At 36.6% G+C, this 16,649-nt stretch overlaps 1 non-coding gene across 1 annotated transcript; it reads left to right on the top strand.

The window, feature by feature from the left end:
* Positions 1-319: 319 nt before the first annotated feature.
* On the top strand, positions 320-422 carry LOC130027051 (U6 spliceosomal RNA). Its single transcript, XR_008792990.1, has one exon. It is a non-coding gene; the product is annotated as a U6 spliceosomal RNA (small nuclear RNA).
* The last annotated feature ends 16,227 nt before the right edge of the window (positions 423-16,649 follow it).

Consider the following 16,649-nt stretch of genomic DNA (forward strand, 5'->3'; position numbering starts at 1 on the left):
GAGTTCTCTAATTCCAGACATATTTTTTCAGGGTTTGGATAGATTTGATCTCTCCCATCCCATATAATTGCCCTCCCTGCTACTCATATGTCTCTTTTCCTGCTCTGTGTCCCGCAGCTGCCATTTTTGGGAGATTAGTCTCTCTGCTTCTGCTCTTGCTCCTTCCTCAGGGTTGAGGAAGGTGTCATGGTGAAATCTCTAAACTTCTCTGACTGGCATTTAAAAGAATTTTACCTATATAATATGATAAGAAAATCATAAAGAAAATTTATATAAACAAATCAAGTTAAATGAACATATGAAAAATAATACATTTTGCCTGCTTTGGCAGCACATATACTAAAATTGGAATGATACAGACAAGATTAGCATGGCCCCTGCGCAAAGATGACACGCAAATTCATGAAGCATTCCATAGTTTTCCTTGGACAATCCCCTGTTCTCTCTTTTGCCCATTACTCTCTCTCTCTGTCTCTCTCTCTCTCTCTCTAACTTTCCCGACTTCCGCCCCTTCCTAAAACCTCCAAATAAATCTTTTACTTCACAAAAAAATAATAATACATTATGTGCAACCAGACACATAAAACACAAGAAGAAAAATGAAAAAGTAAGAAGGTTTATTGTTTCTGCTTCTCTTTGGTCTACATGCCGATCATTACCTATATATCTAAACACTCTGAGTAAATGCCTTCATTAAAATTGTGTCAATGAGAAAATGGGTGACTCTAAGGAGCTAGGGTATGTGAACTTTGATAGTGTTAGTATTTAAGAAACACTGAATGAAGAGGGGCTTATTCATTGATCATTTTTATGTCCTGTATAGGCATTTCTGGTCTATGAGCTTGAGGGTTGAGACTCTACAGGAAGATATACAAAATGAAGCCATACCATAGACACTACCCTCTTCCAGTGTTGATTCTGTAATTAACAGCATAGATAAAATGCATGCAAGATTTTCTGTATCAAGTTTGGGAGTGGTGGCTATTAGTCATTTCTGTTCATATTGCGTTGATTGGAACTCACTTATATAGACAGAGAATTAGTCAAATCAGAGTAAGACAAAATGAATACCGATGAGTTTCCAAGTTAATTTCATGAGTCAAGAGCCATAACCTTACTATCCCTAACTCAAAGTTCCTTCTTAAACATAAATTTTACATCTGATATATCTCTTGTTCATATTAAAGGTAAGCTACGATATCTATAGAGAAGAAATATGTAGATTTGTTTTTCTATTCTAAGATTATAGTCAGGCCCTCACCAAAGTATAAAATTCTTTGTAGAGGCATAGGTATAAGTATAGGTACCATTTAATTACTATTCCCAGGTAGAATTTTACAATTTCTGAGTGAAAGGCAATATTTATATCCTGTATTCAGATACAGAGTCCCAGTCACCTCTAATTAGAAAAAAAGTTATTCTTCTGTCCACCAAATATATAAAATGAGATCAATGATAGAACAGCATCTACACAAATTTCCTTTAGGAAAATGAAGACTATGAGACCTAATGGGTGGTCGATGGTCCATTTCTAACATAAAATATTTCTGGGTAATTGTTGTTAGGATCTGTGCTCAGAGAGGAGAGGAGTCCCTGTATTTACTTAGGACAGACCTCTCCTTCCCACTCCTTGTATTCTGCTTCTGATAGACCCTGGAGTTGATTTGAGGTTTTATTTTTGGTTCTTATGAAATGGGCCTACCCTCCTTTGTGAAAAAAAAAAAAAACCTCTCTTACTTTGGGGAATAATAAAGCTTTCACAACCTGCTCACTGTTGGGTGTCCAAATATCTTTTTATACTCACGAATTGGGGCTGGAGTGATAGCACAGTGGTAGGGAGTTTGCCTTGCTTGAAGCCAGCCTGGCTGAGCCGGGTTTGATTCCTCCGCCCCTCTCGGAGAGCCTGACAAGCTATCGAGAGTATTCAATATGCCAAACACAGTAACAAGAAGTCTCACAATGGAGACGTTACTGGACCCGTTCAAGCAAATTGATGAACAACGGGAGGACAGTGACTGTGACTCATGAATCAGTTTTCATTTATTCATTTACTGTTAAGTTTTTAGATTTTGTTTTGCAATATGGTTCCTTTAAGTATTTACTAGATTGTGTCTTGTGCTTCCAAGTTCATTTCGGGCATCAATAATAACCACCTGAAGTTTTTCCCAGATATGATTCTCAAGTCTGATTTGTTTAATTATATCCTCATCTTAATGCCTTTTTTAAAATTCAATGAAGACTGTTTTGAGGTAATTTGAAATAATTTGTGTGCTTTGTTGATTGAAGTAGTAGGCCCACTTCACACCAAATATTTGTCCATTTTATTTCATATTTTCTGGGGTTCAGAAGTTGTTTTTTTCTCTTAAATTCTGTCAATCTTCAAATTTCTGAAGTTACTTTAATCCTGAAATTTCAATTAAAACATGTTAATTCATGTCTTAGTTACAATCTTCCTCCTAAGGACTTTCCATAACAGTATAGAGCAACTAATAAACATGAGTTTCTCTCTTTCAACCTCTTCCCTGGGGCGAGTTTCTGTAGACACCTGGTCTGTCTTCTAGATTATTTCAGGCAGCCTTTTTCTCTTTTGTCAACTTTCTGTCAGGAAGAATAGATCTTCTAGCAATCTTCAATCTTATAGTAATTTACCATCTGAATGTTATCTCAATGGAAATATTGGGGATATTGTTCCAGCAATATCCCTCTTCAAATAAGATTTATTTTTTTGTTTAGAATTTTGAATAACTTTCAGTAAATCCAAACAAAATCTTGTAAAAATTTAAAAATGTTAGCATTATGTTAAATTCATCCTTAAATCTGATTAACTTAATGTATCATAAGTTTATTTTATTTTACATTAAAATCCAAGGTATGTATTTTTGTTCTACTTGGTGTAGTTGGGTTCTGCACTAATTCAAAGATCCATATAGACACAGGCACTGCAGTCTCTTACTTTCAATATGTATCTTCCAAGTTTTTTTTTTCTTTTTCACCTTTCAAAAGATCCTCTTACAAAAGGAAGGAAGGCATGTAGATACGCACATGAAATTTTTTGTGTGTCAGGTCTGTAGCAGGCTTGTTCCTTTCACAATACCCACTGGACAACCTTGACTATAACCGACACTAGAAAAAGTAATCAACTGTGTGCTCGAGGAAAAGAAAAGAATGTTTTTGTAAAATGGAGTAGCAGTCTCCACTACAGTGCCTTAAACAGGAATTCTTATGTGTAAGAAAAATTAGATAGGCTGTCCACATCTGGTTTAATGACCCTGTAGCAATAGATACCATACTTTCTATCTTCCCTTGCTTTATTTAAGGGAATAAAAAATGTCTTCACCTGAAACTTCCAGCAAGAATTTATCAACTAGGTTAACTAAGCATTGTTATAGGCAAGGAAGACTGGGAAATTGGTTATTTAAGTGAGATACTTTTCTACATTGTTTAAAATTAGTTCAAAGGACATTGGAAATAGACTTTTTGCCCTTTTTATTATTATTATTATTATTATTATTATTAATTATTATTATTAAGTCTCAGTGAGATACACAGTTACAAAACTTTCATGATCAGGTTTCATTTGCACAATGTTACATACCCATTCCTTTACCAGTGTACATTTTCCACTACTAATATCTTCAGTATTCCTCCTCACCCCTGCCCACCCCACCTGTCTCTATGTCAGGCAGTTTTATTCTCTCTGTCTCTCTCTCTATCTCTCCTTTTGGGCAAAATGGTTTACAATACATACACAGAGAGGCCATCATGTTTGGTTCTTTACCCACTTTCAGGCCATATTTCACAGCCAGAGTGATCCCTTCCAACCATCAATGTCCCAGTAGTCCCTTCTTTATCCCAAATGTCCTCTCCCCCAGCACTTGAGGGAGGATTTCAACCATGTAACAATCCTCCTGGCCCTTGTTTCTTTTCTTTTCTTCCCCCCCTCCTTGATTTTATATATTGGTTTACACGGTACTGTTCATTTCCTTCAAATTATCACAACGTTGAACTTTTGGGTTCTTTCTTATTGGATCCTGTGTTCCTTTGGTCTGCCTTCATCTTTTGGCATGTTATTTTATTTTATTTCATTTTTAAGTAAGCACATAAAAATTCAACAGTACTAAAATATTTAATGGATACATGAAAGAGCAGAGGCAGTGGTCTTAAAGAGTCATCAGCAGGCACCTACGAAGTTGAGTAAAGTCATGACAATTTCCTGTTCTATTTTACCCATGTTTCCCTCTATATATAGAAGACCCTAAACTGTTTTATTTTTTCCTGGTGCATTTTTGCTGCCCATTTATATTCTAAGACCTCTGCTGTTTTGCCCAGGGGACTATCCAGACCTTGGGGTTCATTTTTGTTTATTTTTATTTTTAATAAATCTCCGTGAGATACAGTTACACACTTAGAAACTTCATGATTATGTTTCAGTCATACAATGATTGAGTAACCATCCCTCCACCAGTGCCCATTCTCTACCAGCGATGTTCCCAGTATCCCTCATGCCATCTCCCATCCTGTCTGTGGCAGGCACATACCCTTTTTGAGAGAGAATTGTAAACCACTCTCTCTCTCCTTTTGGGTGTTATGGTTTGCAATGCAGGTAGTAAGTGGCCATTATGTTTGGTCTATAGTCTATTTTCAGCACACATCTCCCATTCTGAGCAAGTCTTCCAAGCATCATTCATTTAGTGGTCCCTTCTCTATCCAAGCTGCCTTTCCCTTCCGCATGTGAGGCCGGCTTCCAAGCCATGGAGTAATCCTCCTGCTCCTTATCTCTATTATCCTTGGGTGTTAGTCTCCCATTCTGTTACTGTCTATTCCAAAAATAAGTGCAGTCATTCAATGTCTGGCCCTTGCTCTCTGACTTGCTCATTTAGCGTGATACTCTCCATGTTGATCCACATACATGAAAATCTCATTATTTCATCTTTTCTAACATCTGCATAGTATTCCATTGTTTATATGTATCAAAGTTTCTTTAACTAGTCATCTGTTCTCAGGCACTTTTTTTTCTCCAGATTCTGGCTATTATAAATAGTGCTGCAATAAACATACAAGTGCAGATGTCATTTCTACTATATTTTTGAATCTACAGGATGTATTCCCAGAAGTGGTATTGCTGGGTCAAATGGGAGCTCAATTTCTAGTTTTTTTGAGAAACGTCCATATTGTTTTCCAAAAAGGCTAAACTCATCAGCGTTCTCACCAGCAGTGAAGGAGAGTGACCTTTTCCCCACATCTGCACCAACACTGATTGCTTTTGTTCTTTTGGATGTGTGCTAGACTCTGTGGTGTGAGATAATATCTCATTGTTTTCATCTGCATCTCCCTGATGATTAATGATAAAGAGCATTTTTTATGTGCCTTTTGGCCATTTGGATTTCTTCTTTGAGAAAGTTTCTGTTCAATGCTTTTCTCCATTTTCTGATGGGATTGGATGTTTTCTTCTTACGGAGTTCAACCAGTGACTTGTATATCCACGAGGAAATGGAAACACATCCCCTGTTTAAGAATTTGGAGAATTAACATTGTAAAAATGGTAATACTCCCCAAAACATTATATGGATTCAATGTGATCCCTATAATGGTACCCATGACATTCTTCAAAGAAATTGGCCAAAAACCCCTGAACTTTATGTGGAATAACAAGCGCCCATGAATATCTAAAGAATTTTTTTGGGAAAAAAGATGGGAGGTATCACTTTCCCCAACCTCAAATTGTACTACAAAGCAGTAATAATTAAAACAGCATGGTATTGGAACAAAGACTGATCTACAGACCAACGGAATAGTGTTGAATATCCTTATATACACTCTCAAACATATGATTATCTAATCTTTGATAAGGGAGCAATAAATAAAAAGTGGAGCAAGTAAAGCCTCTTTAACATATGGTGCTGGCAAAACTGCACAGCTACGTGCAAAAAAATGGGCTCAGACCTTTACTTAACACCATACACAAAAATCAGATCAAAATGGATTAAAGAACTCAACATCAGACCAGAGTCCACAAGGTACATTGGAGAAAAGGTCCGCAAAACCCTCCACGACATTGAAGCTAAAGGTATCTTCAAAGATGAAATGCCACTGACCAAGGAAGTGGAAACAGATAAACAAATGGGACCATCTTAATCTAAGAAGCTTCTGCACCTCAAAAGAAACAGTGACCAGAATACAATGACAGTCTACAGAATGGGAAAATATATTCACCCAATACCCTTCTGATAAGGGTTCATATCAAGGATTGTTTCTACTATCCTTGGTGCTAGTGAGTCTCATACTTTTTATTTTTTTATATCCCACAAATGAGTGCAGTCATTTTCTGTCTGTACCTCTTCTGAGTCATTTCACTCAGAATGATACTCTCCAGGTCCATCCATTTATAAGCGAATTTATGACTTCATTTTTTTCTAACAGCTGCATAGTATTCCAGTGTGTAGATGTACTATGGTTCCTTTAAGCAACTGTTTTCAGGCACTTAGGTTGTTTCCAGATTCTGGCTATTGTGAACATTGCTGCAATAAATATAAAAGGGAAACTGTCATTTCTGGTGTGTGGTTTTTGCATCCCCAGACTATATTCCCAGAAGTGGTATTTCTGGGTCATATGGAAGCTCAATTTCTAGTTTTTTAAAGAATGTCCTTATTATTTTTCAAAAAACCTGGACCAGTTAGCATTCCCATGAGCAGTGAAGGAGAGCCCGTTTCCCCTGCATCCCCACCAGCACTGGTTGTTCTTGTTCTTTTTGATGTGTGCCAGTCTCTGTGGTGTAAGATGATGTCTCATTGTTGTTTTAATTTTCATTTTCCTGTTGATTAGTGATGTGGAGCATTTTTTCATGTGTCTTTAGGCTATTCAAATTTCTTCTTTGAGGAAGTTTCTATTATTTTATTCTCCCTATTTTTTAATGGAGTTGGAGTGTTCTATTCTTCAACATTTCTATCGGTGTTTTACATATATGTATGTTTTACATACATGTACTAACCCCTTATCTTATGGGTATTGTCTAAACATTTTTTTTTACATTCTGTGGGCTGTCTCTGTATCTTGGTCATCATTTTTTTGAAATCTAGAAGCTTCTTAGCTTAAAGTAGTCCCATTTGTTTATCTTTGCTTTCACTTGCTTGGTCAGAGTTTTTCCATTCGGGTTAAAAGATGCGTGTCAAAGATAGACTGTAGACCAAACATGATGGGTGCTCATTACCTTTATTGCAAACCACAATACCCAAAAGGAGAGAGAATAAAATGAAGCTGAGGTGGGGTGGGGTGGTAGGGGATGGGGTGGGGGCAGTGGGAGTGATGCTGGGAACATTGGTAGGGAGAAACAGGCACTGGTGGAGGGATGGGTAAATGATCATTGTATGACTAATGCAAACACAAAAGTTTGTAAGTTTGTAACTGTACCCCACAGTGATTCTACAATAAAAAAGAAATATAAATAGAAGCACAAAAATAAAGAATAAGAAAGCATTAAATAAGTACACTGACTATAAATATTACAAAGGAAAAATGCCTTTTTCTTCAATGTTATTGAAGGTTCTGCTTACATTTTCCTTAATGTACATTATGGATTCAAGTCTGATGTTGAAGTTTCTATGAAATTTATAATATATTTTGATCTGACTTTTGTGACTGGTGCTAGACAGAGGTCTGAGTTTTTTTTTTTTTTTTTGCTAGTAGATGTCCAGTTTTCCCATCACCACTTGTTGAAGAGGATTTCCCTGCTCCAGTTCACATTTCTTGCTCCTTTATCAAAAACTAAGTGTTCTTACACTTGTGTCATGATGTTCAATCATTGGCAGGTCTGTCTTTATTGTAGTACCATGTTGTTTTAATTACTCCTGCTTTGTAGTACAGTTTGAAGTTTGGGAAAGGGATGCCTCTCATCTTCTTTTTATCAAGGTTTGCTTTTCTATTTTTGGGGATGTATTGTTCCCTATGAGTGTCTGGAGTGTCTTGCCTATTTCTTTGAAAAAAACATCATTGGTATCCTTACAGATACCGCATTATAGAATGCTTTGGGAAATATTGCCTTTTTGACATGTTAATTCTCCCAATCCATTAGCAGGGGCTGTGTCTCCATTTCCTCGTGTTCTCTTTAATTCTTGAAGTTGTGTTTTGTAATGTTTTTTGTTTTGTTTTGTTTTAGTTTTTGTTTTTTTTTTGTACAGGCTGGAGCAATAGCACAGCAGGTAGAGCGTTTGCCTTGCATGCGACTGACCTGGGTTTGATTCCTCCGTTCCTCTTGGAGAGCCCGGCAAGCTACGAAGAAAATCTCGCCCGGATGGCAAAGCCTGTAAAACTACCCATGACGTATTCAATATGCCAAAAACAATAACAATAAGTCTCACAATTTGTTGTGAGACGTTACTGGTGCCCGCTCGAGCAAAGTGATGAACATGGGAGGACAGTGCTATAGTGCTTTGTACAGGCACTTCAGCTCTTTAGTTAGGCTGATTACTAGATATTTGATTTTCTGAGGTACAATTGTGAATGGGATTGATTTTTATTTTTTTATGTAGGAGTACTGCTGTATATTCAGCCACTGATTAGCTGTTTAAATTGGACATGAACTCCACCTTACTTTTTTTCATAATTTTATTTATCTATTATTTTTTCTTCTTATATTTATTTATTGAATCACTGTGGGAAAAGTTACTAAGCTTTCAGGCTCAAGTCTCGGTCATACAAAGATCAAACACCTCTCCCTTCACCAGTACTCATTTTTCTCTACCAAGAACCCCAATATACGCCCCTCCCACCCCTCCCAATGCCTGAGGCAGATGATGTCCACTTAACTCTTCTCTACATTGATTACATTCATTATTTCGACAAAAGATGCACCATTATTGTTTAGAATTTACCCCCCAACAATCAGAATTGCTGAAAAGGCATTGTGACCTACTGCAGGAACTGGATGCATTTCTGCCAAAAGCCTTTGGGTTCTGAGATTCATTTCTGAGTCTCTGGGATCATGACCATTAAGCAGTTCAATCAGGAACCAGAGAGGCCATGCCGCCAATTATATAGCTGAGCCAGAGTTGGTTTGTGGGTGTGTCTCCCACATACCTAACTTTTGGCCGTTTATTTTCTTGGTAAACTTTGCGCCAAGTTTTTGGGGCCAAAGGCACAGCAGCAATTTTGGGGTATCTGAAAGACAGTGCCATCAGGCTGCTGATGCACTCGCCTCACAGGTACAAACTGACCTGCTGGGGGCACCATACCCCCTGAAAGGGAGTGATTTTTAATTATCTCTTTGTTCTCTTTCATTACTTGTATATAGAAAATCCATGAACTTTTGGGTAGATTCTGTAACCTCCCACTTTACTACACAAATCTATTGTTTCTAGGAGCTTTTTGGTAGAGCTTTTAGGATTTTCTGAATAAAGTATCATGTCATCTGCAAATAGTGATAACTTGACCTCTTCCTTTCCTATCAGGATGCCACTGATATGTTTTTCTCACCTAACTGGTATGACAAGAACTTTCAGTACTATAATGGATAGAATTGGCAAGAGTGGATAGCCTTGTCTTTTTTCTGATCTTAGAGGAAAGTTTTTTAGCTTTTCCCCAGTGAGAATAATGCTTGCTGTGGGCTTGTGGTGGATGGCTTTGACTATACTGAGGAAAGTTCCTTCAACTCCCTTTTTGTTGAGAGTTTTTTTTTTTTATCATAAATAGGTGCTGGATTTTGTCAAATGCTTTATCCACATCTATTGATCTGATCATATGGTTTTTATCTTTTATTGTTATGGTGTATTATATGTATTGACTTGTGAATATTAAACCATCATTGCATACCATGATGAATCGTGGTTAGTCCTGGTGTACAATCTTTTAGATGAATCATTGGATTCTATTTGCTACTATTTAGTTGAGAATATTTACATTTGTGTTCATCAGAGATATCGTCCTGTAATTCTGTTTTTTTTTGTTTGCTTTTGTTTGTTTGGTTTTTTTGTTTTTATTATTGGTGGTGTCTCTGCCTGATTTTGGTATCAGAGTGATATTTCCATAGAAACTGGAAGTATTTCTTGTTTCTTCAATTTCCTGGAAAAACTTGAAAAAGATAGGGATTAAGTTCTTTTTAAAGATTTCTAAGAATTTACTAGTGAGTCCATCTGGACCAGGGCTTTGGGGGGGGAGACTTTTGATTATCATTCCAATTTCCTTAGTAGTGATGGGTCTGTTCAGATATTTCAAATCTTTTTGCTTCAGCCTTTGGAGGTTATAGAATCAAGGAATTTATTTTTTTCTCTTGTTTTGTGACATTAAAATTCTCAAAGGAACCTTTGATGATCCTTTGAATTTCTGTGGTTTCTGGTGTGATGACCCCCTACCCCCTTTCATTTCTGATTCTGTTTATTAAGTTTCTGTCTCTCTCATTGTGAGATTTGCTAGTGGTTTATTGATCTTGTTTATTTTTTCAATGAACCAGCACTTGGTTTTGTTGATCTTTCAGATTACTTTTTGGGCTTCTAGCTCATTAATTTCTGCTCTAAGTTGTATTATTTCTTTCCTCCTGTATATCTTTGACCTCCTTTTTTGTCATTTTCCAATATCTTAAGTTGTGATGTTAAATTACTTATGTGGGCTTTTTCTTCCTTCCTAATGACTACTTTAAGAGCTATAAACTTTCCTCATAACATGGGTTTTGCTGTGTCCCACAAGTTTGGGTAGATAGTGTCTTCATTCTTGTTTGTTTCCAGGAATCATTTGACTTCGTCTCTAAGCCACCGGTTATTCTTTAGTGTGCTGGAGCTGTTTACTTTCCAAGGTGTTTGATTTGATTCTCCATTTATCCATCTCATTCACTTCTATTTTTTATATTTTTAGTGCCTCATGACCCCAAAAGATAGTTGATACAATTTCTGTCCTCTTAATTTTATGAAGATATGTTTTGTGATGGATCACCATGTGATCTAATTTGGAGAATGTCACATGTACACTGGAGAACTGGAGAAGAATGTGTATTCAGCTTTTAGGGAATGCAAAGTATATATACATCTACTACACATACATATACTATATATGTGTGTGTGTATATATAGTAAATGTAAATATGTAGATATCTACTAACCCCCTTTCTTCCATTTATTCCCTCAAATGGTCCTTGCTTATCTTTAGTCTGGTTGATTTATTGAGAAGTCCCAAACAGTGTTGAAATCTCCAACTATTATAGTATTGCTATCAATGTCTTTCTTAAAGTCTAAGAGCATTTTTTAAAAAGTATTTTGCGTGTCCCTCATTAGATGCATATGTATTTAGAAGTATAAATTCTTCCTGAAGTAAAGATCCCTTGATAATTAAGAAATGACCTTCACTCTGTCTTATAAACTTCTTTAGTCTGAAGTCTATGTGTTCAGATACTAGTATGGTCACCCAAATTGTTCAGGGGGTTGTTTGCTTATAGAATTGTTTGCCAGCATTTGACTTTGAGCCTGTGTTTGCTCTGACCAGATGTGTTTCTTGAAGGCAGCAGAGTGTTGAGTTCAATTTTGCCACTGTGTTTCTTAATTTTTGCGTTTAGCCCACGTTCAGTGAGAGACTAATATGGGGTTTTGTCCTATCTTTCTGCAGGAGCTTGTTGTGTTTGAGGGTCTTTTCTTGCCTTAAACTAGCCCATTTAGTTTTTCTTATGACCATGTTTTTTAGCCTTTATAGCTTCTGAGTTTTTTGTCTGTTAAGCTGTGTACTTTTACTTCAAATATGAATGAGAGTCCAGCTGGATAAAGTATTCTTGATGAGGCATTCATTTTATTGGGTTTTTTTCACTATATCCTACTACTGTTCTCAGGCCCAGAGGGTTGTCAGATAAGTCTACTATAAATCTTAAGGATGCTCCTTTATGACCAATTTACTTCTTTCATCTTGCTGCTTTCAATATTCTATCTCTATCTGTGGTTTTTATTATTCTGATTAGGATGTGTCTTGAAATATTTTTATTTGGATTTATTTTAATTGATACCTTTTGGGCCTCCTGGATCTGCGTGCATGCATTCTTCAGCTCCGGGAACTTTTCAGCAACGAGGACTTTGACAGTTGCTCCTCATCAGGGTTTTCTTCCTGCCCCTTTGGTACCTCAGTGATTTCTACGTTGTTCTTTTTGAATTGATCTGAATGTTCTCTTGTCCTCTTTTGGTTTATTTTGAGGTTCTTTTCCATCTTTTGCTATTGTCTGGAGATGCTGTGTACCTCATCACCGATTCTGTCCTCAGTTTCTCTACTGCTGAGACCTCTAGTGACTTTTTCATTTCAATTGCCAGGTTGTTCAGGTCTGTCATTTCTGTTTGTATTTTGTTTGCATTTTCCTTAACTCTGCTCTCATATCCTCTTGTATTTTATTGACTCTGTGTTCTATTTTACTTTGAGTTTCTTTTGCAACATTAACAGCTCCATTCTAAATTCCTCATCAGAGAGGCTATATAGCTCATTATTACTGCTTGAGACATTTAGACAAGCTTCATCACAGTAAGCCTGGTAGGTTCCTGCATTTCTTTACCATTGTGACCTTTGCAGTTTGGTTTCTTGTGCTCACCAATAATTTTGTGATTTTGGTGTAATGTTAATTGGAGTAGGGGCTAATGAACTATTGGTCTAAAGCCTTAGTGAGAGTTTTATATAAGAGACTAATTTGTGGTTCTTTTGGGATACAGTGGGCTGAATTAACTCGAGTCTGCGTAAGTGACAGCTCAGGAACTATTCCCACCTGTCCTCTGATGTATAATTTCAGGTGTTAGGTGTTTGAAAATTGCAGCCCTAGTTGGGGCCTCCTCCAGTCATTGGGACTGCCATTCAGCACTATTCTGTCTTTCCACTATTTTTGCCCTAAAGAATAATATCATTTTGATATTCCAGAGGAAAATCCTGCTTAGGTATTTAACTCATTTCACCTAGGTAGTATATAAAATATTATTAGATTTTAAATCTTAAATATATCCTTGACTGGCAGGTAAGATAGCTCAAGTCAAATACATGACTGTCACATGTAAGATCAAACATGTAAGTTTGATCAGTGGAATTGTATTACCCATCAGCCACACCTCCTGTGACACTCAGCATTGTTGGTCAAGTACAAAACTAAGCCTTCACTACTGGGAAGAATGTTTACAGGAGTGGCTCCTATTAAATAAAATAAAGAGTTATTTTAATTAAGTTGTTAAAGGTAAAGAGAACTATTTCTGAAATATAGTAAATAATATTTTTCCTTATTTAAATAGTTAAATAAGAAAATATGTTAGTATGCATATATGATTGGAAAAATCTAAAAAATATGTACTTTGACAACTGTGACTAATAAATGCACACTCTTGATGCGTAAAGAATTGATTGAGGTAGTCTATCCTTATACAAATCTTTCCCCTAGATATGAGGATATGTTTTTATAAAATTGCTTACACTTTATTAGCCCTTGACAATTTGAATTCAGGTTCTTCTCTTTTTTTTGTAGTCCTAGAAAAAAATTAAGACACAAATCTTTAAGAAGAGCATAAAATAAATTATTATATACATATTCCACAAATTAGTGCAGTCATTTCTATGTCTGTCCCCACTTTCTGACTCATTTCACTTAGCAGGATACTCTCCATGACCATCTGCTTATAAGCAAATTTCATGACTTCATCTTTCCTTACAGCTGCATAGTATTCCATTGTGTAGATGTATCAAAGTTTCCTTAACCAGATGTCTATTCTTGGACACTTAGGTTATATAAAATATCATAATATGAGACTAACACTCAAGGACAGTAGAGACAAGGAGAGACAAGGGCCATATTACTTCATGGTTGGAAGCCTGCTTTATGAGCTGGTGGAGAATGTAGCTGGATAGAGAAGGGATCACAAAGTCAATAATGGTTGGAGGGACCGCTCAGGATGAGAGGGAGATGTGTGCTGAAAATAGATAAAGGACCAAACATAAGGGCTTCTCATTATCTGTAATCTGTATTACAAACCATAATACCCATAAGTACAGAAGAGAGTAAGAGGTCAATTGTCTGCCATAAAGGCAGAGGTAGGGGTAGGACGAGGGGAGGGGGGAAAGATACTGAGGACATTAGTGGTGGAAAATGTATACTGGTGGAGGGATGGGTGTTTGATCATTGTATGACTGAAACTCAAACATGAAAGTTATGCAACTGGATCTCACAGTGATCCAATTAAAAATAAATAAAGAGAACAGAAAACCAAAAACTTATTATATATGTATAAATTACCAAACACAGTAACAACAAAAGTCTCCAATGGAGACGTTACTGTGCCCACTCGAGCAAATCAATGAACAACGGGAGGACAGTGACAGTGACTATTATATATACACATATATATTATAGCTCTTTAAACTTTGATTTATTTTAAAAATAATATCCAAAGATAATTGAATTTTACCTTAAGCATTTCACCTTATTTTGACATTCATTTTCCTCATTTGGGGAAGGAGTTTGGGAGCCCACGAAGCGGGGCTCAAGACTTACCCTTGACTCTGCACTAAGGGATCACTTTTGGTAGTACTCAAGGGACCATGTGGGTTGCTGAGGCTCAAACCCAGGTCAAAAGTATGTTCTACCTGTTATACTATTGCTCTGTCCTCTCTTCCTCACATTTATCTACAATGTACCCTGGCACCCATCTACAATTCTATAATTTCTAAAGTTCATAAATTAGTCAACTATTAGTGTTATAGACTCCTACTACTGTTTTAGAAGGCAGGGACTATGGCAAGCATATATCTGTCTAATGAGTGTATATGCAATGCATATATGTCTATATTAATATATATACAATGTCTATATACATAGAATATTTTTATATATAGTTTCTATATGTATATACTCTATAAATCAAGTTGAAGAAAAGCTACTGTATTTTGTATAAACTATATTTGTTTAAATAATATTATCACTAGGTCTTGAAATGGGCTGGTTGGAGTGATAGCACAGTGGTAGGGCATTTGTCTTGCACGCAGCTGGCCTGGCTGAGCCGGGTTCGATTCCTCCACCCCTCTTGGAGAGCCCGGCAAGCTACCGAGAGTATATCCCCTGCACGACAAAGCCTGGCAAGCTACCCGTGACATATACAATATGCCAAACACAGTAACAACAAGTCTCAAAATGGAGATGTTACTGGGACCTCTCTAGCAAATGGATGAACAACGGGAGGACAGTGACAGTGACAGGTCTTGAAATATCAACTGGCCAAAAATAGCATATGTTATAACTACACATACATGACTCTGTTTTTAGTCTATTCTGTCTGGTGCGTAAACATGAGGGCAGACCCATGAGAGTTTTGTATTGTGTGTCACCGATTCTGAGATTGTCACTATTGAAATGATGGGGCCAAAGCCACTTCACATTTTCACTTTAGAAGCCACAAAAGACTTCCTGTGATGTCAGGCTGTCTGCAGTAATCCAAGTGGCGGCTCCAAAATGCACATCTCTGACGTAAGCTGTCATTATCAAGCAATAATTATTTCTTCCTGTGAGGAATCAGCTTGCCAATCACTCTGACAGGCTTTCAGTTTGTTTCAATAGTACGTATTGCTTTTTGCTTTTCCACAGAGCGAAGCTTTGGCAGACTCAGTTACTTTCAGTGTCAGTCACTGCCATCCTAAAAGTCTGTCTGGACACCTCTTATTGCAAAGCAGCTAAGTTCCTGCAGCATCAAAGTGTGAATAAAAATATCTTGACAGGCTCATCTCTCTTTTTGAATTCCTTGGACACTTGAATGCGGGTGTGCCCTGAATCCAGGATGGTACTGGGAAATCAGTAAGTTGATGGCTGTGGAATGTGCTCCTAGGATAGGATGAGCTGAGAGGTGGAAATTTCAGCCAGGTGCAGTCATCAAAGAAAAAACTCAGCAAATTCTTTTCATATTTGTGCATAAAGATTTGTGGTTCCTAAAATTAAAAACTTGCATTGTGAGAATTTTTTTTAGGAAAACAGGAAAACATTTTGACTTTGCTTGTCAGGAAACATACAACTTATTTCAGGTTATTTCTTTTTGAAAAATAACTCATTTTTTAAAGCAATTTTGCCACTTGCTGAATGAGAGTGTGAGAATACTCTTTAAGTGTGAACCTGCTTAGGGGTTCTTCTGTTTCTCTGACATTCACAGCCCTGGCTCCATGACCTATTTCACAAGTATACGCTTATTTCAAATTTTGCCTTGCTTCATAGAACTTGGCCTTTCTTAAAATCACTTTGTTTTAGGGGTCCTCTACATATGCTCCAATACATATATATATTATATATACAATAATATATATATACATTATGATTCTTTGGGTTCTCTTCTATAGTAAATCACTTCTATAGTAAAATCACTTCTATAGTAAACACAGACTGCCTTCTGTAGATTTTATATTTCTTTTTCTTTTGCTCCAGACTTGAATTTTGAAGAAATAAAAATGCAATGTAGATTTCAGTACATTTTCTTTTGTCCAGGATTTTGTTCAAGAAGATTTGATTTGCATCTTATTATACATGGCAAGGCCTTACCTTTTTCAAAAACCTATGTTTCTAGTTAAGAAAAATATCTGCTTGAAAAAGTGGTATCTCTGTTTAGACCACTGCCAATAACAGGCAAACCAAGAAGGACACTTCTTTCATTTTATTCTTCATTTCCACTTATTTATTAAGATCTGTG

The sequence above is a fragment of the Sorex fumeus genome, unplaced genomic scaffold, assembly GCF_029834395.1.
Source record: "Sorex fumeus unplaced genomic scaffold, SorFum_2.1 ptg000035l, whole genome shotgun sequence".
NCBI lineage: Eukaryota > Metazoa > Chordata > Mammalia > Eulipotyphla > Soricidae > Sorex > Sorex fumeus.